Source organism: Drosophila elegans, unplaced genomic scaffold (genome assembly GCF_018152505.1).
Source record: "Drosophila elegans isolate 14027-0461.03 unplaced genomic scaffold, ASM1815250v1 contig_149, whole genome shotgun sequence".
NCBI lineage: Eukaryota > Metazoa > Arthropoda > Insecta > Diptera > Drosophilidae > Drosophila > Drosophila elegans.
Genome location: NW_024545513.1, coordinates 19145918 through 19171951, shown reverse-complemented (window position 1 = coordinate 19171951; position 26034 = coordinate 19145918). Strand labels below are relative to the sequence as shown.

Genomic DNA, 26034 nt, shown 5'->3' with positions numbered 1-26034 from the left:
CAGCAACAGCAACATATAACTTTGGCTATAGCCACAGTGAGTATGGAAAACATGTTATAAAAGTAACGAATTGAATCTTTTTGTGGTTGCTGCTGCTGTTTACTTTTTCAATTAACAATTACAAACGTCGCAAAAGAGATAGAGTTTGTATTTGTAGTTGGCGCTCATGTGATTGAGTTTCACAACGCTGAAATTGGGTAGGGGGCGGTATTGGTATATCGATATCCGATGGACCAATAGAAAATTAATGCGAGACACATGAGGATTTCAAGTGCGAACGAAACAAGATGTCAAGTATCTATTGCATGTCCAAGAGATACTCGATGGTTTTGGTTGTTTCGATTCAGTATATCGGCTTGATTAAAGCACCAGGAAAAGATTACAAGCATAAATGCTCAAAGCTTGCCTAATAAACTATTATAGAAATTTAGACCTTATACTTTTGCTTTATGGCACTATAATTCCCAACAAGTTTTATCGCTTTAAAGGAACAGACACGAAACAAAATGCGGCAATGAAAAAAAAAATAACAATCTTTTTAACTTTTATTTTGAAAACAAACTCAAATTTTTATGGATTTTAAATCAATTAGGGAAATTGAAACATAATTCATTGCGTTTTTTCAGTGTACTCCCCAGAGAGTTCTCCATCATAACTCATTCCTCATATTTTCCATTTATACCACCCAAACGTTCAATGACACTTGAAGCGACAATCGAAACGATTTCGTTTCAAGCAACAACATTCAATGGGAGTGCAGTTCACACTCCCACTCCGAATTGCCACCCCGTTGCCAGGCCAAGCATCAAGGCATCAACATCGACCAGCTCCATCTCCAGCTCCATCTCCATCTCCATCTCCATGTCCCAACTCTCTCGAAACCATCTGAACTTGATGCACTCGCATCTGTCAGAAATTTCAGTGTCGAATGTGAACCATGGACCATGGACCATGGACCATGGACCATGATTTTGACAGTGCACATGTATGTATATGGTGTATATGAAATGGATTGGATGCAGTGTGTCTCTGTTGAGTGCTCCCCATTCAACAGCAAGCAACATATGAAATCTCGTTCAAGTGCAAAAGTTATTTTCACAAGTTATTATCTATCCATTTGCAGCCATTGAGCCAACAACAATGGTTAAGCATAGCACTCGAATGGAGTTGCCTCTCCCAAAGTTGTACCCATTTTCGCCCTCTTTTGCATATAATCGTATATGATACGTATACCCATATGGAATGTTTGGCTCCTTTTGCGAGCGTTCCCTTTTGGTTCCTTTGTCTGTTGAATGCATTGTCATCCACATCCACATCCACCCATTGCATTCCAGCCTATTTTTCATCATCAGCCATCAGGCGGCGTTGCCATAAATGTCAGCACTATCCCTATTCCACCTCATTTTCCGCATTTTCCCCGCTCATTTGCTTAAATGCACTTGGCGGCGGAGTTTCCATTTTGACGCTTTGTCTCCGGTTCGTTTCGTCATTTACGGCTAAATCAATAGACGGCAGACAAAAGGAGAACCGGCGCCGCCATTTTGTAGTTAAGAATCAAAAAATATGGTATGGAAAAAAAGTACTAGCAAAGAGTAGGTTGAACGTATTTTACAGTGGTTTTTAGTTTGGAACGTATAAACTATGTGATAGCATTCAAATGTTATAATCTATTCACCCCCAAGCTGTAAATTAATTATATCGAAATTAGTAGCTATAAATAAAGTAAAACTAAGCTTAAATGTGATTTACGACTGTCCCACCATACCATACATATTCAAAACACATTTTAACATAAAGTCCGAAAATGATACGGTTTATAGGAATCGAACACGAATTCAAATATTTTATTAATTATGTGATTTGAGCACATGTTAAAATTAATTTATATTTTAAATTAATGTTTTGCTGACATTTTCATTTTAACTTTACGATTACTGTCAGTATTAGAGTTGCTTTCTGAACAAACAGCCATTGCCAAATGCAAATCCATATAAATTGAATTATGTTTATGACACCATTATTTCTGAACGGTTTCACGTTGGGCTCTATTCATTTCATTTGAATAAATAGTAGTTAAATATTTTTTTTATAAACTAATGTTTGCTTTATATCTGCAAGCTTTTAATATTCATTAATTCGCAGAACCACTGTACAATATTTGTGTTCATATAGATACTTTTATGTATATTATTCAGTTGGTGTTGGGGACTGACGGTGATGTCGCCTGACGATTTTATTGGAGTGCGGAGTGGGTGGCGTGTGTGGGAGGACGACGACCTTGGACTAGCTGAGCACCGCGAGGGGATAACGGGAGTGGGAGGGGGTAACAATGAGTAAGGAAATCCACTGGCATCGGGCCAAACTTAAAGTTCACAAAACTGACTCACCCAAAGCAAAATAAAAGTGCTCCACGACAAAAAAAAAAAAAAACACAGAAAATAAATATATACATACGATATATAGGGAAGCACAAAGAAAGAAGTAGTTATTTTTTCGTCTGGCCTTAAGTAGATCAAACATCCAATCACACACATGTTAACCTTCTAAAGCCGCCATGTCATTTAAAAGGGCAAAGAAAACACAACACAAATACTAAAGAACTGCAGCTAAAAAAAAAACTTGTCGCTGAATGGCCGCTTTTTGTAGAAAAGTCGCAGAAACTTAATTTACAATTTATTGTGCCTCCGTCTGTGTAAGAAATCAGAAAAAGAAAAAAAAAAAACAAACAAACAAAGACAAAGCTGCGACAAGTTAAGAATTCGAAACAAGAAACGCAACTTAAGCTGCGTAGGTTTCTTAAGTAACTTCAAATGTTTTGATTAGACTTTAAATGACAACAACAATAGCTTAGCAACAAGTCGGAGTCGAACTCAAAGTCATTTGCGCAGTCGCAGCTGCTCAGTGTGGGTTGCCTCAAGAGCGAGCGAGAGAGATGGACAGACGAGAACGTAGAGAGGGACAGCAACAAGGGGGAGTAATGCTGTGCGCCTTTCTTTGACTTTGATGACCAATGCAATGACCTATAAACATATATATATTTAAATGTCTAATTTCTAATAATTTGTTTTCTCATATCTTCATCTATTTAATCCTGTTTTCTGAGGGGATTATTAATTTATTTGCATTACAAAATACAATTTAAATTTGCTCTTAAGGGTGTTGTTATTTATGAAAAAATATACATATAGAGTTTCAAAGTGATAAGCCTTATAAGATTCCATAATTTCGTTCTCTCTTTTGGTATGACTGAGGAAAATAATATAGTTTTATGATGGTAGGGTGTTCGGAAATCTTATCAGTTGATCCATCAGTCAATGTGGGGATTACATTGAGCAAACTAGAAAGGTTTTTGCACTATCTAAAACTCAGATACCACACGGGCACCAAGCGACTGTGATTGTTGTATAGAATGTGCATATACATTGCATATACATATGTATAACTAAATATTATTTCACGCTCAATGACGTAATGGCGGTAGCACTTCAGTGCGTTAAAGTGGGATTTTGGCCAAGGAGAGAACACGTTGGCTAAAAGAGGTACAAAGGCGGCGATTGCAAGCGTTTTTCTGCCTCGCCACTTCTAATGTTTTTCAGCTTTTTTCTGACTCGCCCACTGTCTGACTTTCATTAACCATGGCTTGAAGTTGCTGCCTTTGTTGTTGCGTTCCGGTTGCTATTTTACCTGATTCTTTTCTCCTGTACAGTCTTACTTCGCTATGTTGAATTTCAATTCGGCTTACGAGTTGTAAGCAAACTGCATACCAAACAAGTGCAAGTCCACGTTTTTATAGTTATTCATTTAATAAAGATTTTGCGGGGTGATAAAGCAGTTAATGACTTCTAAAGGCAATACTAAGTGCTTATATTTCTCAAGTTTACTGAATATTAATGGTATATAGAAAACAGAATTGTAAGCTTTTAACTGGACCGAAACGAGAGACTTTTTATTTAAAGTTTGTGAAGCCTAAAAAGATTTCAAACTAAATGAACTTGAAAACTTGATAGGTGAATCAATTAAAAAATTTGATGAACTTCAAAATTATTTTAATATTTTAAGAGTCTTTTAATGTTTTGATGTTAAGTTCGTCTTTACGAAGTGTGTCTGTACCTTTTTATAGTTGTCTTTTTTTTTTGTATTGATGCTGCGAAGTTCTTGCTGCTGCACAATTCAGGCCCTCTCGCTCCAACCGCCTCCCCCACCCGTTTTTCCCTCTCCCTCACTGGCATCTTCACCTTTCGCTTGGATTTGTTTTTTGTTTTGCGTGTGTGTAAGAGTGTGTGTGTGAATGAGACAGGCCTGAAGCGCAGCTTTCCGCTCTCTCCTGCTCTCTCTTCTACGCTCTTGACCTTGAACTTGTGTCGGGTTTACTTTTGTTTTCTTTTGGTCGCCCCGCCATCACTTATGAGTTTTTTCCCTCTTTTTTTGTGTGTTGGTTTATTGTTGCCTTTCTTTTTGGCCTGGCCTAATCAGGCTTAATGCCATCTTACTGACACTTTGTGGGGAGAAGGGGGAGGGGGATGCAGAGAGAGGGGGAGGGCGGGCGGAAAGAAGCGAATTCTGGGAACCCACCAAAAAAAGGGTAATTTTTTTTTTTGGGCAGTATTTATGCAGAAATCGAATCAGTTCGGTCTGTAATTTCTACGAGTTTATGCAAACAAGATTTATATGCTCCTCATAAATTCCAATTCCGCAGATTCTCGAGTCATTTCCACGATTCTCGGAAAGTTTTGAAGCCGATCGATGAAATGCCTGAACAGATAAATGAATTGATCGAACCCTGAATTAGGATAAAGTAACAAATAGGTTATTAAATCTCATGAAATGCAAAGATTCTTCTAAGAAGCAATTTAGATTTAATCTTTCTTACCTGATGTTAAGCTTTGACATTCAAAAACGATATTAATATTTATTATAGGGAGTTAAGGTTTATAATGTTGAACGCTTAAGAAATATATATATTTTTAAATTTTTAATGACAACATTTTTCAAATAATTGCAAATATAAATTAAAATGGTAAATGTCAAAGCTTGCAAATATATTCTTCTTAATAAACACGCCTCAGTTCGCTTGCTATTTTGCAACTAACAAAGTGTCAAAAAGAATTACTGATTAGTAGTTGTATTTGCATATATAGTTTAATAAACTTTATAATGAGCATTTTGTTTTTATGTTTTTGAGTAAATACCGTAATAATTGATTAATTCTGGAATTTGTATATATTCCACACATAGTGAATAAATTGCTACCAATAACATTACATTTTTTTTAAACACCCTAATGACCACGTACAAACGTAGTTAAATCCATTATGAAGTCAAATAGCTCTTGACACACTATTCCATTTTCTACACTTTTATCTGGACTTTACTTGGGCAAAATATTTGAGGGACCTGGTTGGGTTTACAATTGGAACTGCGATAATCCCAGTAGATTATAAAGCGTTACGATCGGCTGCCTAGTGGGAGCTGTCCGTTCTGGAGGCAATGATGATGATGATGGCGACGACTATCTAATGACAATTGGCATTGGCCAAGCTCAAGTCACACCAAACTCGGTGGCCAAGTGGTGTGACACAATTGCCACATATCCAATGACAATATTTGCAGCAGACACAAACAAGGGGGCCAAGAACAAAAGTCGTTAGGATTTTGAAATGGAAACCACCGAGTTGTAGTTGTCCAAGAGCAAGAGCAAGAGCAAGAGCAAATCTCGGACTAGACCTGCAATCCGTAACTAGAACTCAACATGGAACTTGAACTGGATCTGGACCTGCACATAATTGGCAATTGTCTAGTCCGTAAAGACCTCCAATGCTCCATCTCCATTTCCATTTCCATTTCCATTACCATTACCATTACCAAGCTCTTTGGCCAGGTGAGAGTTATGCGTTGTTGTTAATTAGCCATTTACGGACTGATTGCTGCCAGCCAGCCAGCCAGCTAGCCAGCGAACAAACTAACTCTAACTCATCGGCCCAGCCTGCGATTCCGAGATCACCTGAGATCACCTGAGATCACTGGTAACGAGGTCAAGACGCACACACAGCAGGAACCAGGCCACGGCGAGCAACTGGAGCACATAGCGGGGGACAACTGTGCGGATCCCTTGATGCAAAAATCCCCTGGCGTTCGAGTAATGGAAGATTGTGCAAAAAATAAACGCCAATTGAATTGGCTAAAGTTACATGTTAGCTTTTAATTAGATTAATACAATAACTATTAATCATAGTTTAGCTTTTAAATACCACGCCTGAACAGGCGTAAAAAAACGGGAACACTTAATGAGCTAAAGGCAGTTATCCAATATCTGTGGGCTTAACTGTGGCGAAACGCACTGTCTTTGGCACTGAAGAACTCCGCCGGCAGAGGGCATAATTGATATGCGACACGCACACGGCGATGGATCACTCCAATTTATGCATCGAACGACCAGGAAAACAAATCCAAACTTCGAGTTGGACTCGGTTGGACTTTGTCTTGGTGGACCTGCCAAAAGGAGTGGGAGATGGAAATGGAGATGGAGATGGGGCGACTTTGAGGCGTTGATGTCAACGTGCCACCTCCATAAACAACTCAATTCGATCGTGAGTCTGGCCACGTTATTACGAATCGGTTCAATCAACTGCTCCCCACTCTGTGTACTATGTACCATATATACGTATGCCCCACTCCTTACTTTGCCGCCCGATCTGTTTTGATAGCAGGCACGTGATCTGCAGACGAAACGCTGGCGAACCAAATCTGAATGGAGAATTTATGAATGAAGCATTCGGTTCAAGTTGGAGCTCGGTTTTATAGTTTGGTTCATTCCAGTTCAGCTGGGTTCTACGATGTGCGTGAGCGTGTATGCACTGAAACAAAAAATTTATAAACGGCTAACTTCCAATTACCTAAACCTTAAAGTCATAAGAAGGCAAAAAGCTAAAAAAAAAAAAAAAAAAAATAGCAATTTACTTCTTAAATTTGTTGCGATTTGTATGCGACTTTACGCTATAACCACTTAGGAATTATAAAGGCATAGAAGGAAAAATATATAACAACCATTAAATATCTAGAGATTATGAATTCTAAAATAAATGTTATATAGCTAACATTTTCTCAGTGCATCTGATAGATAGTTTCGCTTTCTACAGATTGCTTCTTGGTGGAGTCTACAGAATAAAAAAGTAGGAATCGGGAGACTGAGCTTTTCTTGGTAGGAAAACGGTTGTTGTATTCGGATCTATCTTCGTATCTGTATCTGTATTTTGGCACGAATATTGCATGTTGCTGTTGTTGTCACCGTCGTCGTCTGACGCATTTTGTCTGTCTGTCTCTGTGCGTGGCTTAACAACTTGAAATTGTGGCATAAACACGTTCTACAATTTCCGGCATGAGTGTTGGGCGTTTTGTTGTTTGTTGTCGCCGTTGTTTTGTTTTTTTGTTTATTGGTTTCATTGATCATCATTATCCGCACACAAAACACACGATTGTAGATCGCATCTCAGAGGCCCACTGGGCGCTTTAGAAAACAGACCGAAAAAAAAAGAGTTCCTCCCCCCAAAAGAGGAGTGTGTGTGTGTGTGTGTGTGTGTGTGTGTGTGTGTGTGTGTGTTTGTGTGTGTGGGGTACCCTAAAAATATCCGCTAGTGTCAATGATCCATTCGAGCTATTTGGGAGTCTCGCTTCCCAGGGCTATTTATGGCTAACCTTGTGGCTCCAAAAAGCAAACAGAGGCGCAACACTAACTCAACGCCAAAGGTCTTTCATCTCGCGACTGCAGGCGATATTTTTGTGTGTCACTTTTAGAACAATTAATTAGTGTTTGTCTTTTTTTTAGTCACACGGCGAACGAATGAACGACAAACTGTGGACGAGTCGCGCCGAAACGATCGATCGAATGACCTTAGTCAGGGTCAGGGGATAGTTACAATACAGATAGAGCTACAAATTAGACACAATTACTGCGCATGTGCGCACTTCAATGATGGTTAACGAAATTGAAAATAAATTCACTTTCGATTTCACATCGTTTCGTTGGCAAAACGCTTTAAATTAATTTATGACGGACCCTTAAAGAGGGTTAGAGCAATTACAACTGATCAAGCTGCGACCCAAGACATCGGACACGATGATGTTCACGTCGAATCGTTAAAACAGCCAGCCAAACAACATCATTTTCTGATAATGATCCGGCAATCAAACAGAGGGCTTAAAACAAAACCAAACTAGTGTGAATGCCAAGCCTTGTCAAATGGCCCAAAACAAATGGCCCAGACCAAAAAGACAGTTCCCCCCCCAGATCCAAAACACGCTGAAACGCACTATAATCTTGGGCCAGTTTCAATTTCGATTTCGTAATTTAAATTTCAAGTGGATTGGAAACTGTCAAAAAGCCCCCCCACTACTTCTTCGAAAAATAGAAAACACGAAAAAAAAAATAAAACACAGCAGGTGATCAGCAGGCGGGGCAATTTGAGGGGTGCCTGCAATCAATTAGTTTTTGATGATGTTTGCCGAGACGAAATTGAGTCCATTGCACGATCATTATACAAGATGATCGCATTATCAACTCAACTTTGACACACTGCGAAAGAGACTGGCACAAATTACACGGATATGAACTTGTGCGGATCAATTAAATGACATAATTGGATCCGTTTTGGGTGCGTATTAGCGCTCGACAATCGTTGATCATTGAAAATCCCCCGAACGAGATCCATTTTGGGAATCAATGTTGGGGCAAATCGATTATGAGACAATAATTGAAGTCAGGGACTATGATCAAATCCTACTTAGGCTTTTAATGGTTTGTATATATGTAAAAAGTTAGCTTTAACTATTTAAATAGCGCCCAACGAGGGGCTTTAAAAGTCAATGATCCCCCGTTGAGCGCCAATAGTAAACATGAACTTATTGAAACCGCAAATAGAACAGAATCGTATAGCGTTTGGGTCATTAATTTTCTTTATCGATCACTCTGCAGCTATAGTTCCTGCTCAATGATCTCACTGACACATTGCTCTTTGCAATTCCAGTTCCTATTGAAGTCTGTTGATTTCGCTGTCTTCGATGTCTTCAAGGCTCTTGTTCGTTTGGTAGCTCCAAGAGATTCAACCACAATTGACCAGAGTTCGTTGGCACCCATTGAGCGAATTTCATTGATCAATGTTTTCTGCACTCATTTATCACGCTTTCAAGGCGTTCATTCCTTTTCGCTCCAGTTTCAGATACACAAATAGATAGATACACCCACCCGGCGAAGAACGACCCACGCCTCCCTCTGCAGATCGATCTTTGGACATTTGGACATTGGTCTCAAAGACCATAGATCAGAGCCGGCATTTCCGCATTGGCATTCGGTTACTCGAGCTCACTGCTCAACTATATCTGTATCCCAGTGCCTTCGATCATTTCCAATTCGCATTCTAAAAGCGTTCGAGCTTGGGCTTGACCAACGCCCAGTGCATTATTATCATTATTGTTCCGTCATATTTCACTGGCAAATTGCTGGGCGATCGTTAATGGTGACAGGAGAGGCGACAAAGGCATCGGCGGCGCCACCATTTTTCCCATCTCCCTCCGAATGCCCCCTCTAAAGAATAAAAAAAAACTTTTAAATAAGAAATGCAAGATGCGAAATAAATGTGCTCAGCTAATCGATTAATTGCCTCGGCAGTTACAGAAGCACTCAGCGAATGCCTAGCTGAATATATACACAAATATCAGGCCGTGAGCTGTGTGTTTTTGTGCCTGGGAATTCTTACTGGAACCCCCAGGGAGGGGTAGGTATACCATACCATACCATACCATACCACATCAATACCATACACCATAGCTCGCAGGGAAATGTCGTAACGAATGGTCGCCGGAATGGCCCAAACGAATTGCGCAGCCGATAAATGAACAAAGAATTCGCAACGCCCACAAAATGAGGCAGAACATTTAGAATGCGGGGCGCGAAAAGGGCAACGATTTACAGGGCATAACTAAAGTGGTAGGAAGCTGTAGAAGGACTCAAACTCACAGCATGAAGGTGGATAAGAAAAGAGTGGGTCTTGACTGCAAGAACCGATAAGGATACTTTGATTGGAAATGAACAAAAAATGCAATGAAAAATAAAGTTCAAGAAGCAATTTCACATTAATTTTCTAAAAGTTTATTTCAAGAATAAAAAAACATATGAAAAAAATAAAGTTATTTGCTAGTCAGGTACAAAATTGATTAAAAAAGAAAAAAATAGAACGCAAGGAAAATAAATACAAAGCAAAGGGTAACTAAACTTGGTAGAAGAACAAAATACCAAGCTAAATCAAAGGAAACAACAAGAATATAAATAAGGGAATAAGCAACAGCAAGAAGTGGGCGGGCTAAGAAGATTATGAAAACAAGGAAAAATGCCGACAAAATCCCATCAACTCACCCTCACATTTTTCGCCTCGGGCAAATCCTCAGGTTTTACCCCCTCGAATTTTCCGCTAACCCCCCCCCTTGGTTACATTTTGTTCATCATTTGGCCATATCTGTCAACATTCGTTGGGTAAAAATAAAGACATTTTCACCACTCACTCCCAACCCCAAGACAAAATAAACACTTTTGAGCCTTGCAACATACGTTGTTGCCTGCCATGTGCAACGTGCAACGTGCAATGTGCAATGTGCAATATGCAACATGCAACTGCAACCGGATGGAGCAACTGTACACCAGGGTGCTGGATATTACGGGGTGCTGGGGGTGGTGATTACCGTTCGGGGACACATCACTTTTATTGCACTCACTCACTTTAGTTTCAAGTTGTTTTTGCTGCAGCTAAATGGAATTATTTATGCAAATTTTATGCAATGCAAATGTGAGTAGCAGGAGAAGAAGAAGAAGAAGAAAAAATGCATTTTATATTGATAACAAGCAAAAATCTGTGTGTATCTCTGCACAGAAAGAAATCTATTACTAATGCGATAATTAGATTTTTTTTTTTTAATTTTTATCAATAAATTAAAGTGATAAATTCGAATATACATTCATTTTTTGTAATTTTTTAAGGTTAAAATATTGAATTCCGTTTCTTGAAGGTCGAAAGTACGAACTATTAAAGATATAATTGAAAGCGAACTTTATTTTTTTTCTGTGTGAGTACCTGTGTCTTTGCCTCTGTGTGTGTGTACTTAATGCACTTTGAGTAAGTTGGTTACTTACTTTTTTTTTTTTATTATTATTTTTTTTTCTTGCTGTTTTTGCAATTTGAAACGAATCGAAATCGTTGGACTTCCAAGGGGCGAAATGAGGAGGGGGCGTTCACTGTCGGCATTTTGTCAAAGGTAATTCATAGTTGCATTTTTTTTTTTGCAGCGACATTGACAGGTTGCAGTTGTTGTTGCCGCGATGTTGTTGCTGTTCTTGAGTTGCGCATGCGCAGAGAATTTCAAAAGAGCATAGATAAACCAACCCCTTCCACCCTCATCACGAACACCCACGGACATGTCTTGGCATAATTAAACAAATCTGCGACAACAAACAGACATGAGCAAGCCATTAACCCATTACTGACCCCAAAACCGGTCACCTATCAACACACTCGCGCCGCGTTCACCTTGTTAATTAATACGAAAAACAACAAATTGGAAAACGCACTCGAATAGGGGCGGTGGGGAGGCGCAGAGGCGGAGAGGCGGAGAGGTGGGGCCAGACGTTTTTTAAGTTGGAGCCACTAAATGTCCAAACATTCAGGGCCAACAAGAATCCGATGCCAAATACACAGAAAATAAATCAGTGCAAGAATGGCTAAACTTGATAATGACAAAAACTAATTTGTAGAAACAATTACATAAATATATTAAAAACTTCACCCAAAATAACAATCATCATTGTAAAAATATATAAAATAAAAATAGAAGATTGGAAAAAAACAAAATGAAAAATGTAATGTTGTGGAGAATTTAAATAAAATAAGTCTAAATCTGAAAAATTTGAGCGAAGATTTCGTGAAAAGTAAGCAGAACCATCGAAACATGTTTGCCATCCATCAATCTTAATTAAGCTAATCACAACTTAAAGATTGGATCAAAGACTTGTAGCCATCACTTTTTATTCTAGAGAAGAATGCGGTTTTCAGACACGCAAAGCAAAAGACTAAAAGGCATGGAGAAATTGTTATTCTATTAATTTTGCCTTTGAGAGGTTAAAGGTCACTTAAAATTGACTATATTTATTCAAATGGTGTATGTATTAAATAAACATTCTATAAATTTACTTTTATAAAATTAATTTCATATTACTTTTTAGTTTAATTTCTTAAATTATATAAAATATATATATATATATATTTTTATTATTTCCCTTGGAGTATGAAAATAATCATATTCAAGATTTTTGAAAGGTTTTATTTTTATTATTTCCCTTGGAGTATGAAAATAATCATATTCAAGATTTTTGAAAGGTTTTATTTGATACATAATCTGATTATACCCAAATAGCTATAGGGTAGAACAGACATTGTCCAAAGGCGTTAAACGATAATTTCCGGCAATTGGCATGGAGAAGAACGAGGCTTCACAAGCTGCGAAATAGATGTGCATACCAGTTTTATACACAAATGTAGCCCACTTAACCCCCCAACAATACGAGTGAGTATGCAATTGAAATTGCAACTACAAGGAAACGAGGATTGAAGATTTATTAAGACGATATGAGGTGGATTGGATGGAAAAAATTCAGAGGGAAATGGGGTGGCTGTGCTGAGGTTAAGGGCTGAAAAGTGAAAACCAATAAACTGCATGGCCTGCTCAATTGGAAAATATTTATGTGCGGAAATGTTACCGTTCGCGCTTGAACGGCTTGGATATTGCTTGGGCCTGGTCCGTTCTGCATCCCCTTTATCCCTTTTTCCCGGCTCTTCACCTTTCAACAAGAAACGATGTATTTCATTTTATTTTATTTTGGCACACAAGGAATGCACCCGGCGAGGAATTCAAGGGAGAGCACTGAACGATGTCCGCATCGTTTTGTCCGACATGCGATACATTAGAAGCCATTGGGAATGGGGAAACAATAAACAATCTCTTCACACCGAAGATCAAATGCCCTTGGGGGAAACTAAGCCACAACACATGAAAGAAATTTGTAGCTTTAATTAAAGTTTATGGTTTTCACAACCATATCTTTTCAACAAATAACTAAAATAGAAAATCATATCAATAAAATTGCTTCATTCTTGCTTGAAAATTTAAACTAATTAAATTTTTCTGCAAAATATTAATAAAATTTTTTTTTTGTTGAAACCCACACTACTATAATATTATTATTTAAGATTGCAAATCATAGATACTTAGATGTGTATACACTTGATATTATATCTTTGAAGAAATTAGAAATTCCTTTAAAAAACTAAAAATGGAAGCACAAAATAAATACAACTTCTGCAAAAATTAGAGTATCAAATCAGAAATGTGAAAACCAAAAGAGACAAAAAAAAAAATCATTAAAAAAGAAAAGGGAAAATTCTTTCAGTCGGCGCTGAAAGGTAATAAATAAGCGCAAGATGCGGACACGTGTGCCGTTAATCCAACAGAAGCTATATCTGCAGCGTTGTGGGGAGAACCCCTCATCCTCATCCTCATCCTCATCGCGTTCTCAGCAAAGAAAGATTCCCCAATGGCAATCCCCGGCAGCAGCCACGCATGGTGCATCGTTCTAATTAACGTCACAAAGACGGAAAGAAACGGGGAACTGGGAACTGGGAACTTGGAAACTGGGTACTGGCTACTGGGTACTGGGAACTTTGGGGAGCATACAAAAGATGAAAACGGTATGGAAGAAGGGAGGGCAGCTGCATCATGCATATAAATTCGTATATATAGATTTATATGTATATACATATATGTGCAACGAATGCCCAGCCTCATGAATTGCCATTCACATTTATATAGGGGTTAGGTCTCCGACTTTGACATCAACTTCCATCTACCATCTCCGAATGCATTTCCACTTCCACTTCCATTTCCATTGCCATCCCCACTTTCCATTTCCATCTTTTCATCAACCAAGATGCCTCGTTCTTTAGCAATTAGGGATAAAGGAATATGGTGGATCGTTCGAAACTCTTGAATGAATTGGATTGATACGAGAAACCAAAGCACAAGGCGTGAAAATATGCCTCATAAATTTCTGAAGTTAAGCAGTTAAAGTGGATAAAGTTTTTTGCAATTAATTACAATCAGAATGTATATTTACAATGATCAGATTGAAATTAAGAATTTATATTGATTTTGACGATGTGCAAAAAAGGTACTTATGAACAGCTCAAGTATGTCCCAGTAAAATCTCGTTATTGGATTCGCCATGCTATCATTTAGAATTGAACAATGTATGTAACTTTTCAGCTTACTATATAACCCGACATGACCTGAATCAAGAGGTAGGGGTAAGCTAAAAAACCTAAAACTGGGACGTCGACAGCGACAACTTCTTGTCTGATTTCCCCTCAAATGAAGTTGTTTGCCGTGTACTTACGCCCACAGACCCACAGCAAGATACAGACGGATGGAAATACAAATATAAATGTAAATACAAACAGCTCGATAGTTGGGCTGGCAAGATGGATTGGCTGGCGATGAGACGGACTAGGGCTTTGGTCTAGAGGTGGGGTTGGGCTACTAACCTTGACCCAATAGCGAGTGCTTGGTATGCGCTGAAAGCGTGCTAATTGCAAAGACTTTTCAACACGATCCAATCCCAGGCACTAGCAACATGATGGAGTCAAGTGTAAACACAATAAAAACACACAGAGAGATGAAGCAGATTCAGATACTAAAACATAAACAGATGCAGATACAGATACAGATACATCTACAGCTACAGATATACAGATACAGATACCGATACAAATGAAGAGATACGACCAAAGCAGAAAATAAAGTTCCTCAGTCAATACAGAAAGTTGTGTTTCTGTTTTTGTTTGGTCTTTGCAAATGAAAAAAGATCTTCTGAAGCAGAATCAACAATTGGGCGCAACATACATATTCGTATATCTATGCCCTGGATGGATGTGTACATCTGGCCATATGAACTCGTAAACTCCATTTCAGTTCCCATTACCAGACAGCAACATCTCCTCCAGCAGGTAAACATTGAGCTAAAAAGTTTCAAACCCCATCAAAAGCGAACTGCACCAGTCCCAAATCAAAATCGAACTAAAATCGTACGTAAACACCCGATAAGATAAAATAACTCTTTGTCAGAAACAGAGCTAATGCCTCAACGCCTGTTTGTGCTTGATTCACATTGCCATATGGTGTTTGTTTGCTCAGTGACTATGGCTTGATAGATGGATGACACAATCTCAACACCGGATGTTAGATAGGTCTTCAAAGGAAGCAGTATGTGAGGATAAACCTTGGAAGCCCCCAGTTTTGGTTTCATTTTTGCCATTTTTTTGGTGGAGTTTTTGGGGTGATTACTTTCAATTGTGATTCATTTGCCCGATCCTCTTTTCTCTTTCTGCAGATATCCCTTTCTCTAATCTTTTTGGGTTTCACCAAAGTCGCTATCGTGATTCTCCTTCAAATTCCTTGATCCTCTTTCCTATTCTCTTAATGTAACGAAGGCCACCTAACATTTCCTGCCTTTTCAAAAATGCAATAATCACAGCTTACCAGACCTTAAGAACTCTTAGGAAACCATTATAGAATTTTATAGAGGCTGCTCTGCAACGATCTTGTCAATCTTTTAATTCATCACCTCCATAATCTTTGCTGCTTTCAGGGATTTTCCCAACGTTCTCACGTCGTTAAATGGAATTCCATTCATGATCTCCACAATCATTTGGAGGCCCATTGATGGAGGAAGCGCAGTTTAGGTTTCATTTTGTCAAATGGAAAGTTGGCCAAATGCAAATCACCCGCCATAAAATATCCATAAATAGTTTAAATTAAATGATCTATCCTAACGTTTGGTCAATCAAGGTACGAGATTGTCTCTTTTTCTTCTTTTTTTTTTCTTTAATGGACTGGGGGTAGTGGGGTTCCGGGGTTCCGGGGTTCCGGGGAGCTAAAGTATTAAAGCGATCGTAAAAGACTTGGATGATCTTTGAAGCCAAGGGGGCAGGGCACGAGGCACGCTTCGGTTTTACGATCGAAGCCAATCAGGGGAATGACGAGCACGCAGCTAACAGAAATTAGCCCCTGCAGCTAGGCGATTGTAACGAGAGAGGCAAGGCCCCACACACGCAGCCCGTTGATCGAAGATCTCAGATCAACAGGAGAAAACCGAACCCTATAAACCTATTCCCTTTAGCACCAAACTATAACTAAATTTGGTTACAAATTATGCACAAGACAATGGAGCGATGCCCAAGATCAGGGCAAGATCGTCAGGGCATAATGATTCAATCGGAGCCGATCGTTTAATCTAGGCACTCATTCCAGCCACCCTGATGGATGATCCCACTTTAGCCGAAAAGGAGTGCCGAGTCATGGATATTTGAGTTCGGAAACTTGAAAACCCATCCTTTAACCCGAACGATCCTCCAGCATCAATGGCCGACAACAAAGAGCCTTATTCCCCCGAGAGATGGGCTAAAAAAAAAAAAAAGAAAGATTTTTGATTTCCTGACTCAAGTGGCCGAGGACGAAGCGATCGACACTTGACACACTCGCACTCGGTTGCAAAATCTCCGAGAATAGACCTTCACAGTCGAGGTTTGACTTATGAGGTAACCCGAACACCAAATTAAGTGTCGGGGCATAAAGTCAGAGGGGAAGACGGGCAGCCGACATTGACATAATGATTCTTGGCCGAGTTGGGTTTCGCCGCCTGGTTCCGGCCAACAGTTTTTGACTGCCATTTGAGCCACTTAATGAGCAACAAGCTACAGCCACTCGAACTACAAGTAAACACACACACACACCAAAATCTCTCGCCCACCCAGGCAAACATCGGCTTAAAGGCCAGGCCAAAGACAAAAATTCTTAATTGCCGGGCCTTAGGGCGATATATATTTTCTGTCAGACTGTGCAAAAAATCAAAAAAACGGAAAAAAAAGCACACCTCATGATGTAAGCTGCCCAATTTGTCTTCACCTTTCCGTACATCAGGTTGGTCCAGTCCGGTTTGGTTCGGTTCGGTTCACAGTCTCTCTAGTCGCAAAACCCATCGCCATCGCATCTCGATTCATAATTCGCTGGCCCGAAAATGCGCATGCGCAACCATTTGGCATTCGAGCTGTGATCACATTCGGACATTCGATCGCTTGTCGCCCCCTTTCAGCATTATCATTCCATCCAAAAACAGATGGATTTCGATTTCCACAGATTTCTGACAAACTTTCGACGGACATACAACAAATACAAATACAAATGCAAATGCAAATACAAATGAAAATAATAATAATAATAATCCCTTGATGACTAAACGCCATTAAATGTAATGAAATTTAAGTACGCACCGCTGGCACCCCTGACCCACTAAATAATGTATGTATGTATCCTACTACACATATACATAGTACATATGTGTGTGTCGTATCTCATAAATACGATTTTGATTAGGCCCATCATCAGACCGCCCGCATTCGAGTTGATTTCGTTAATAGGCGACAATCGTCGAAGGCATTTAATCGGATCCGCTTGGCTTCCACTCCCCCGAAATCACCACTAACTTCTATACACTCGTATAATGGGTCCGTGAAGCGCCGTGTTAATTTGATAATAATGCCCACCGCCGAGCAAAAAACAAATCATCATAATAACGATGATTTCACGCCTGCTTTGCGATCGCTAAAGATCGCAAAAAGTGATGGAAAACTCTGGCTGCTTTTTGGGGGGTATAGTTTATTCTTGGCAGATGTTAATTACATTAAAGAGTGGCGGAATAAATGTTCACTTAATGATCTCAACTAAGGCTTTAAATTGTTTGAATATTTTTAATACTGTAGATCAAGTTGGGATAATTTTTGAATTCAATTATAAGAGAATTAAGAGAATCTACTGCTTACACTAAAAAACATTCTATCTAAAAATATAATAAATACAAATTCGTATGAGAATTTTTAACAGATCAGTTAATATCAGATCAAGATCAAATCATCATATCCAATTTAAAAGCATATTCTCCAGTAGTTTCCCATTATAAACTGGGCAACAAAGTCTTAATTATAAGAAACTATTTTCCATAAACTAAAATTAGATCAATCTTAAAAACTTGTTATTTAAAACAAATTAGTCGCTTAAACATATCATTTGCGATCAGATCATGAAGCATCTCATCTCTACTAGGGTTTCCCTAATTAAAAGAACATTTAAGAACACTTAGGGACTGAAATGTGCGCAGCCAGCGACAGTCATTAGAATCGGTTGTAAAAGATCTGAATCTCTTGACAAATCTGGTAAATCTGCCTGGCAAATCAGCCGAGATCAATGCGAGATCAAACTGCGTAATACCCATGGCAGTTGAGGCATAATCCAAGTGAAACTTCAGCATTTCATTGTCGACTTGAATGGTTTCATTTCACCCACAACCCACATGCCAACGACATGGAGCCGGAGCTGGAGATGATTACAAAGATGGAGATGGATTTAAAGCTGGAGACGAAGTCAGAGAAGGAGACGGAGACGAAGACGGGGCCACATCATCCATCAACCGCTGGCGAGAGGGGCTGAGCAATTAATAAACAAATAAAATGGCAACTACAATGCGGGTTCATGACCACAGCAAGCATCTCGTCTGCGAGCCAGCAAATTGCGTGCGCGAACAACTAAATTTACAAGGCTCCTGGGCCTGGGAATTACTCTTCTGTTCAACATGCAGATGCAGATGGATATAGATATAGATGCAGATGCAGATATAGATGTACAGATGGAGATGCAGATGGAGATCGGGTTGGGATGGGACCAACTAAGTTGCGACTCTGTGTGCAATTAATTCAATGAGCAGTGGCGACAAAGAGACAAAAGATCGCCTCGGGCGAATGCCTCACGATCAACACGCAAGGAGTTGTGAATCAAAGATGAATGGAGAGATCAGTAGAGAGATCAGTAGAGAGATCAGTAGAGAGATCAGTAGATCAGCAAAATTAAAGTAACGCTGCTTAGATTTAGTTTAATTTTGAAACTAAAGATTTGGAGACATCAGTAATGTAGATGAGGGATTGCTGATCCAAAATCTTAATAAACCTTTTTTTTAAATTTTCTTTGAAGATAATTATAAAATAAATCTCAACCCTGGCAATGTTTTGGAAATTCTTGAGTTGTTCATCAAATCAGTAAATGGGATTTGGGATCCTTTTGTAAAACCATTAGTAAATCCTTCTGGCTTAACTGCCTTTTCTTTTTCATTGATTCCCACAAATTTTACAGTGATGTTGGCTGGTTGAGTAAAAATATTTATTATCCTTGCATTCCTAATGACCATGCATTCAAATGGGTGAACCATGAAACATCTCATATTGATTGTTAAATTTGAAAGAAAGGTTCTTCGATCATATCTATTTGTATCTACTTTAAATACCTGAATAAGGCCGAGGTCCTATTTCGTTTTTAAATACCGACGATTTGTTCCTTGAGGATCCCACACACCTCTGCATCATTTCCCATTCAGCTGGGGATCCCTTTGCCTGTCATCCTCGCTATCTGTGTTTGATCAACTGCCAACTGATCTATGATCCACTCCCAACCACAATTTGAATGCCTGTCATTTGGTATTTGGTATTTGGTATTCAGCCGCTTTCGTGGCCCTTTGGCGATCACTTGACACACTCTCCCCGCCGTCGCCTGTCGAAATAAATAAATGAACTGTCCAAAAACTGATCGGAGATGGGGCCCTGACGTCGATTCGGTTGTCCATTTTCGGAACTGAGGAACTGAGGAACTGACGAGCTGACGAGCTGACGAGCTGAGGAGCTGTGGGCAACTAGGAGCGATTGCACACTCATAAATATTGAAATTTTCGATGGGAGATATGCGGTTCGAGGGGAATATGACAAACGACGACAAATCGACTTCCGAGCTATCGATCGTCGCCATTTGGCGATCGTTGAATGAATGAATTTCGCGCCACGTTTCTGCCCGAATCGATACGCGTTAGTTGTTGAATGCCAATTGGGGTGATAAATGCTTGATAACGAAATCGAAAACGAAACCGACAGTCGACAGTCGAGAAACCCACAACCCACAACGCACAACCCAAAACCCAAAACCGACAACAAAAATGCAGCCCAAGAAGCGCCGTGTCTTGTGAGTCAGATTCTTTTGGCGGTCTGCCCATTCATAACCACTCGAAACGAGCATTTCTTTCGCACATTCAGATTCCCTGACCTACGACATAATCCCCCGAAAAATGCGCTCACACGAATATAGCTTAATATATATGTATATATAAACAAATATATAAAGCCAGAGACGTCGTCATCTCGGTCTGTGACGAAATCGATCGTATATTTTTATCATGGCCAAGAGATACGCGTTTGATAGAGCCCGGGGCATATATGCTTATAGCCACATGATTCACACATCGTGACGGCGGAACACTTTCCCAGAACCAAAGTGATTAGTGCCGGGGCGCATTTCTTTCTAGATCGCGAATGGTCATCGAGCATTAAGTGATCATTTTTGCGCCAGATAAAAGTGTTTCGTTTTCTTTTTTTTTTTGTTAGAAGTAAATGCTTGAGGGTAGAGTTATTTCTAAAGGTATGCAGGCATCAGGACTCTTCCAAAATGACTCATGGAATTCAAAGTTTGCCTGACTTTATATTTATATTGGCAGCTAAAAATAACATTAATCTTTTCTGATTAATTTAAAGAAATAGCTTTGGTTTTATCACAGCTTTAAAGACCATATATTTGGATCCGACTAAACACAATAATACAATGAACATAAACCTATAAGAATAATAAGTTATAAGAGCTAGAATTTCCACAAAATAAAATGCTGCACAGTCTTTTAAATTCTGGGAAAATTTGTATTTTCAAAATACAGTCCTATTAAAAATAAACAAAGAGTTTATCTGCAAACAAACTATGTAAACAGTGGAATAACAATGAAAGTTCCTATGATTTTTTACGATCCGTCCCGCCAGAAAAAGTTCGCCCCACAGTTAACACTTCCCTCGCGACCTTCGATGAACTTACCGATTTGGTGTTGATATCTCTTTGCTGTGCGCCTTCTTCTGTTCGGTTTCTTGGTCTTTTCTGTTTGGTTTTCCTCAGCTGGAGCCGGAACCTGGGGACAGAAAGGAAATCGAAAATGATATATGCATATATAGTTGGGCTTTTTTTTCTTTTTTTTAGTTATGGTACCGGTACCGAGTGTGACATCATCAGAAACGTAAGTAGAAAACGGTAAATGGAGTTTTATTTGCTTTTTGTCATTGAACGTGAGTGAGCGTTACACACATCGTTGAGAACTAGCTGGAGATAGAGATGGTTTGACGATGGTGATGGTGCTGGTGATGGAGATGGAGAGAGGTGGTTGTCTAAACAAATAAGTCAATAAATAAAGGCGTTAACTTGGCTCGAATGGCCTACGTAAATATGCGATGAAATGAGCGAAAAGAAACGACTAAAACGTTGATAAATACGAAAACGGAACCATACCGAGGTGGGCTCAAGTCTCGGACTCAATCCCAATTCCATTCCGAATGCGAATACGAATACGAATACGAATACGAAAACGAATCCCAAACCCAAACTCAAACCCAAACCCAAAACCCAGTCCCAAACTCATATTCAGGCTCACAATCGGTGTAGGCTTGTTTCGCAATCGCTCATAGACTTCGGCTACAGAAGTTGGCAATAAGCTAAAAGCTGACAAATGTCTGACAAGCGGAAATGGCAAGAGAGTTGGAACAAAAAAATAACACCACGTTCAAAATACACGAAAATTCGCACGCATGCCGTCGGTGAATCCAATTGAAAAACGGAACCATCACCACAGAATACTTGGGTGTGTCCTGCTGTTGGTAATTTCCCTAAAATTACGTAACCTTCTAAAGTCCATAAATAGTTAAACATAATATTACAAAATCAAATATTATGTACCCTACTCGTTTAATCTACTTTCCAACTACTCCAGTTCTGATGCATTTTACCAAAACTTAGCTTATGGTACAATTTTTATATTTTCGTAAAGGTTACAATCAATGGGCAAAATATAAAATAGACTCGTATATCATAGGTATTATATTTTTAAAATATTTTAAAAAAAAATAGTTTTTTTACGTAGAATATTAGAAAATAGTGCCCTTTGAAAATCAGAATAAAATTAAATGAGATAGTGATAAGAAATGGTGCTGTGTTATGTTATGATGTCACTTAGATGTCATAAAAATTAAATCATGCTCATTCAGTCATGGGAAACTATTGAATCGAAGACCAATATTTGCTGGCTTGACACCTTCTGGACCTTGGCTTGGTTCTGAACCTTGAGGGTCGACCTTTTCCCATGAAGGCCGCTCAGCGGGTGAGAGGGTCTCATGGCCAGGTAAGAATTGGGCAAGGTCAATGCCACATATGCAGAGTGCTGTATTTCGACCTTTTCGAGGGAATCTCCTGCCAGTTTCGGGTGCGTGACGAATGCCTGCGCATGCGGTCGCCAAGGTCAGATGGCCATCAGCCCATCAGCCCATCAGCCCATCAGCCCACCATCACCCCTCCAACTCTCGGCTCCCACTTACTCATTAGAACAGTTGACGTGACTCAATCTCCTGGCAAATAAAAAAACAAGCAGTTCAAGAGGCGCCATCACGGTGGGAGGGCCTGCCACACTATGACTCATAAAAAAAATGTTGTTGGCGAAATTCAGCCAGGGAGAATTAATAATATTACCGCCATAGAACATTTACAAGTTCTTTAATTAAAGGCCAGACATCTTGCGGTGCAAGGAAAGTTTATAGAAAGATTTATGACTCAAATTTTGTATTCATTCAAAGCAAAACATGGAACTCAAGTCCATACGGGATATAATAAATAATCTTCTGATGATGCTTCCTTACGAGTGCTTTATTTTTAAGCTGCAAATGGTTTTAAGGAAAGCTGTCTTGCAAATAAATCAATGCATTTTTTTTAATGGGGACAAATAGGAAAACTTCTAAAGGAAAATGATTTATATTATATATAGGCAAAGGCCTATTAATACCTGTAGATCGACATGTCTTATCTCAAAGCTTTTTAAGCTGAAGATCTTTATCTGGATTGGTCACTATAATAAGTTCTTAGAATTAACAGCCACTATTCAAGAATGGCGACTTACTTTCTTATCTCTCACTATATATAACCATAAAGGAATATTGGCTCTTTGTTCTTCGATCGACTTACACATATCAATGACAGTTGTAAAGTTCTATACTCATAAATTGGTCTGTCCCTAAGTGGTTAAAACTGGATCTGCTCGGGCCATTATTATTTGCCTTATCCCTGCTCGTATGACATATTTTACAGATATATACATATATATATGCATATATTGGTATATCCATATGTTTGTATGCCTGTGTCATTTGTCATTTGTCGGTCTGTAAGTGGAACTTCAGATAAACCCCATAAGCTATGGGACCAACCAAGCTGTCACAGTTTGTTGTTCATTTATATATTTTTTTTTTTTTTTATATTTACATACTATATATGCAAGCCAAAGATCGGGGGAGTTGGAGAGCCAAGGGGTACTTGGCCACTGGATTGGATGGTATGAGTATGGGTATGGTTTAGTGCTCATTGTTGTTATCAGGGGTGTCGTTGCATGTGGAATTATAATTGAATGCGCCTTATGTTTATGATTTACACCAGCACATTCCACAGCACAGATATCTGTGTGTATAGTACATATCATCGGTAGACAGATAAAACGATAAGTTCCAATAACAGACAGCCCAGCAATAATCATAATAATAATAATCATTATTTTGTGCTGTTTGTTTGTTTGTTTGTTTTTTGGCTCTTTCTCCTCCCGTCCCATTTCAAACAATCGAATTGCTGTTTTGGCATTTGATTTCTTTTGTTTCCCGATGTGATTTTGATTTTTGAATTTCTGTGTTTTGGCCGCGCGACACGCAAATCGATGGTTGCCACCCTCACGGACCAAAACAACAACAATAACTGAATAGCTGAAAATGTACGTTAAATTCTGCACTTACTTTTTCTGCACGCGACGAAGGCAGAGGCGGTACCGAAAAAATCGGCCAGACAAGGAAGCACGTTATTATAGCAAAAAGTGTGCTACAATAAAAAATAACAACTAGGCAACAAAAAGTAATGTATTTATTGTCGCAAAATTCAATTCACACAAAACACTCACAAACACTATGCACGAAAAAAAAAGTAGAACCAAAAGTTAAATACGGTAACGGAAGGGAAATCGAAAAGTTTAGTAGCACAGGATGTTTGGAGTGGACGCGAATACCGCGAGAAGGCGACTCCGCGGGACCGCAACTCCGCAACTCGACGGACGACCATATGACCGAAGACTAACGCAGAATGGCTCGACTTTTCGCCACAAAAGCCCAGGGTTGCAAGCCAGAGAAAGAGACGCGAACCCACCTCCCCCCTGTTTACCGACAGCTTCCGCGCAAGTCCTTGCCCAACTATTCCGGGAGAGAAGTAGCAGAAGGCAAAACGCATTTCAATAGTTGGACACCGAATCGAAGTACAGTGGGACTAGGGAGCTGTACCAAAAAGTATGAGGGCATATCATATCTAAACTGTTTAATTTTATAGACCAAAACAATAATTTTTTTTTAATCAACCGAAGGTAATAACCCATAAGAACATAATATTTTATAATAATATACCAATGACAACCAAATGTGTTATAATAATATAACAATAAGAACAGAAGGTAATACAAAAATTTTAAAATAACAAGTAGGTAATCTTGTATATATTTTAGATGGAAATGTACCAATACTACCACAAAGTTTTGCAAGTAAAATTCATCATAGGTCTTGGAAAAAATATTATGGATAATGAAGAATTATTATTTTTCAACCCAATTGGGGAGCTGTTTGGGACGAAACAACTTTTAAGCACAACCCACACTATAGCACGAATAATTGGTTAACAATTTAATGCCGCAGATTTACTTTTAAATTTAAATTTATGCGTTCGTTCCAAATGTTTTTTTTTGTTAGAGTAAAGTAAATTTTAATGTAAAGAAAACCGACCTTTAATAACTTTTGTATGGAACTTAATACCCTCAAATTTCTATAGTCTTGAAAACTTTGTTGTTATGTTACTAACTCCATTTGAATTCAGTTAATATTTCCCACATTAGTTACTCAAATATTTTTAATGGCAGGCCAATAAAATCGCAGTTAGTAGTAAGTGAACAGTGGGGGGTCGATTGGAGATATATTAATGTAGCAACCACTGTGCATTGATTTCGATGTCGCCGTCTGGAAATAATTGTAATCCATAAGCACTATCTGTGTGCCAGTGTGGGTGAGTGCGAGGGGGATGGAGGAGTGAAAGGGAAGAGGGAAATGGAAAAGGGAATTTGGGGCTGTGGGAAGGGAGGCGCATGCGTTTTCGACCGTTATATGCCATGGGAAAACATATGGAGGCCCAGCCCAAACGGCACTACTAAAACTCCAGACACCGAGAGCTCAAGACCCGCAACACTCGACCCATTGTGTGTAAAATGTGTAAAAGCTACCCCTTATCAGTTGAGCATTTTTTCTTATCAGTTCGGCAATTGACGGCCTGAGAAATTAAAAACTTGCCATCACACAATGGGATCATTCACTCTCTCAATTTCTTAAGGGGATTCTAAGAGAAAAACGAGAGAGAGAGAGAGAACAGGAGAGAGTTTTCAGCTCCTTTTCTCCTCAGAAGGCTTTTTTTGTTGTTGCGGGCGTCCAACAGGCGTAAACAGCTGTAAATTGTTGTCACATACATGCAAGTATAAACACGCACACATACCCATAACTTAGGTCAAAAAAATAAAACATAAAACAATATGCATATGTACATACATATGTACATATCTCTTGCGTTTGGTTTAGCCCAAAATTTATCAGTAATAAAATGGAAATAACAAGCACATTGACAGTCTCTAATTTTCAAGATTTCAAG

At 39.0% G+C, this 26034-nt stretch overlaps 1 protein-coding gene and 1 pseudogene across 2 annotated transcripts in view; both read right to left on the bottom strand.

Moving 5' to 3' along the window:
* The window catches only part of LOC108138492 (GAS2-like protein pickled eggs), a 57353-nt gene that overhangs the window by 30082 nt on the left and 1237 nt on the right, over positions 1–26034 (bottom strand). The window contains exons 1-2 of one of the 2 annotated variants that reach the window (XM_017260699.2): positions 24099–24423; positions 21100–21190 (exon numbers count right to left, since the gene is read on the bottom strand). The gene's annotated coding sequence lies outside the window, so the exon portion shown is untranslated. Of the gene's footprint in view, positions 1–21099; positions 21191–24098; positions 24424–26034 lie in introns of those variants that run through there. The other variant, XM_017260698.2, reaches the window with a different exon arrangement.
* Positions 13227–21077, bottom strand: LOC108138496 (annotated as a pseudogene).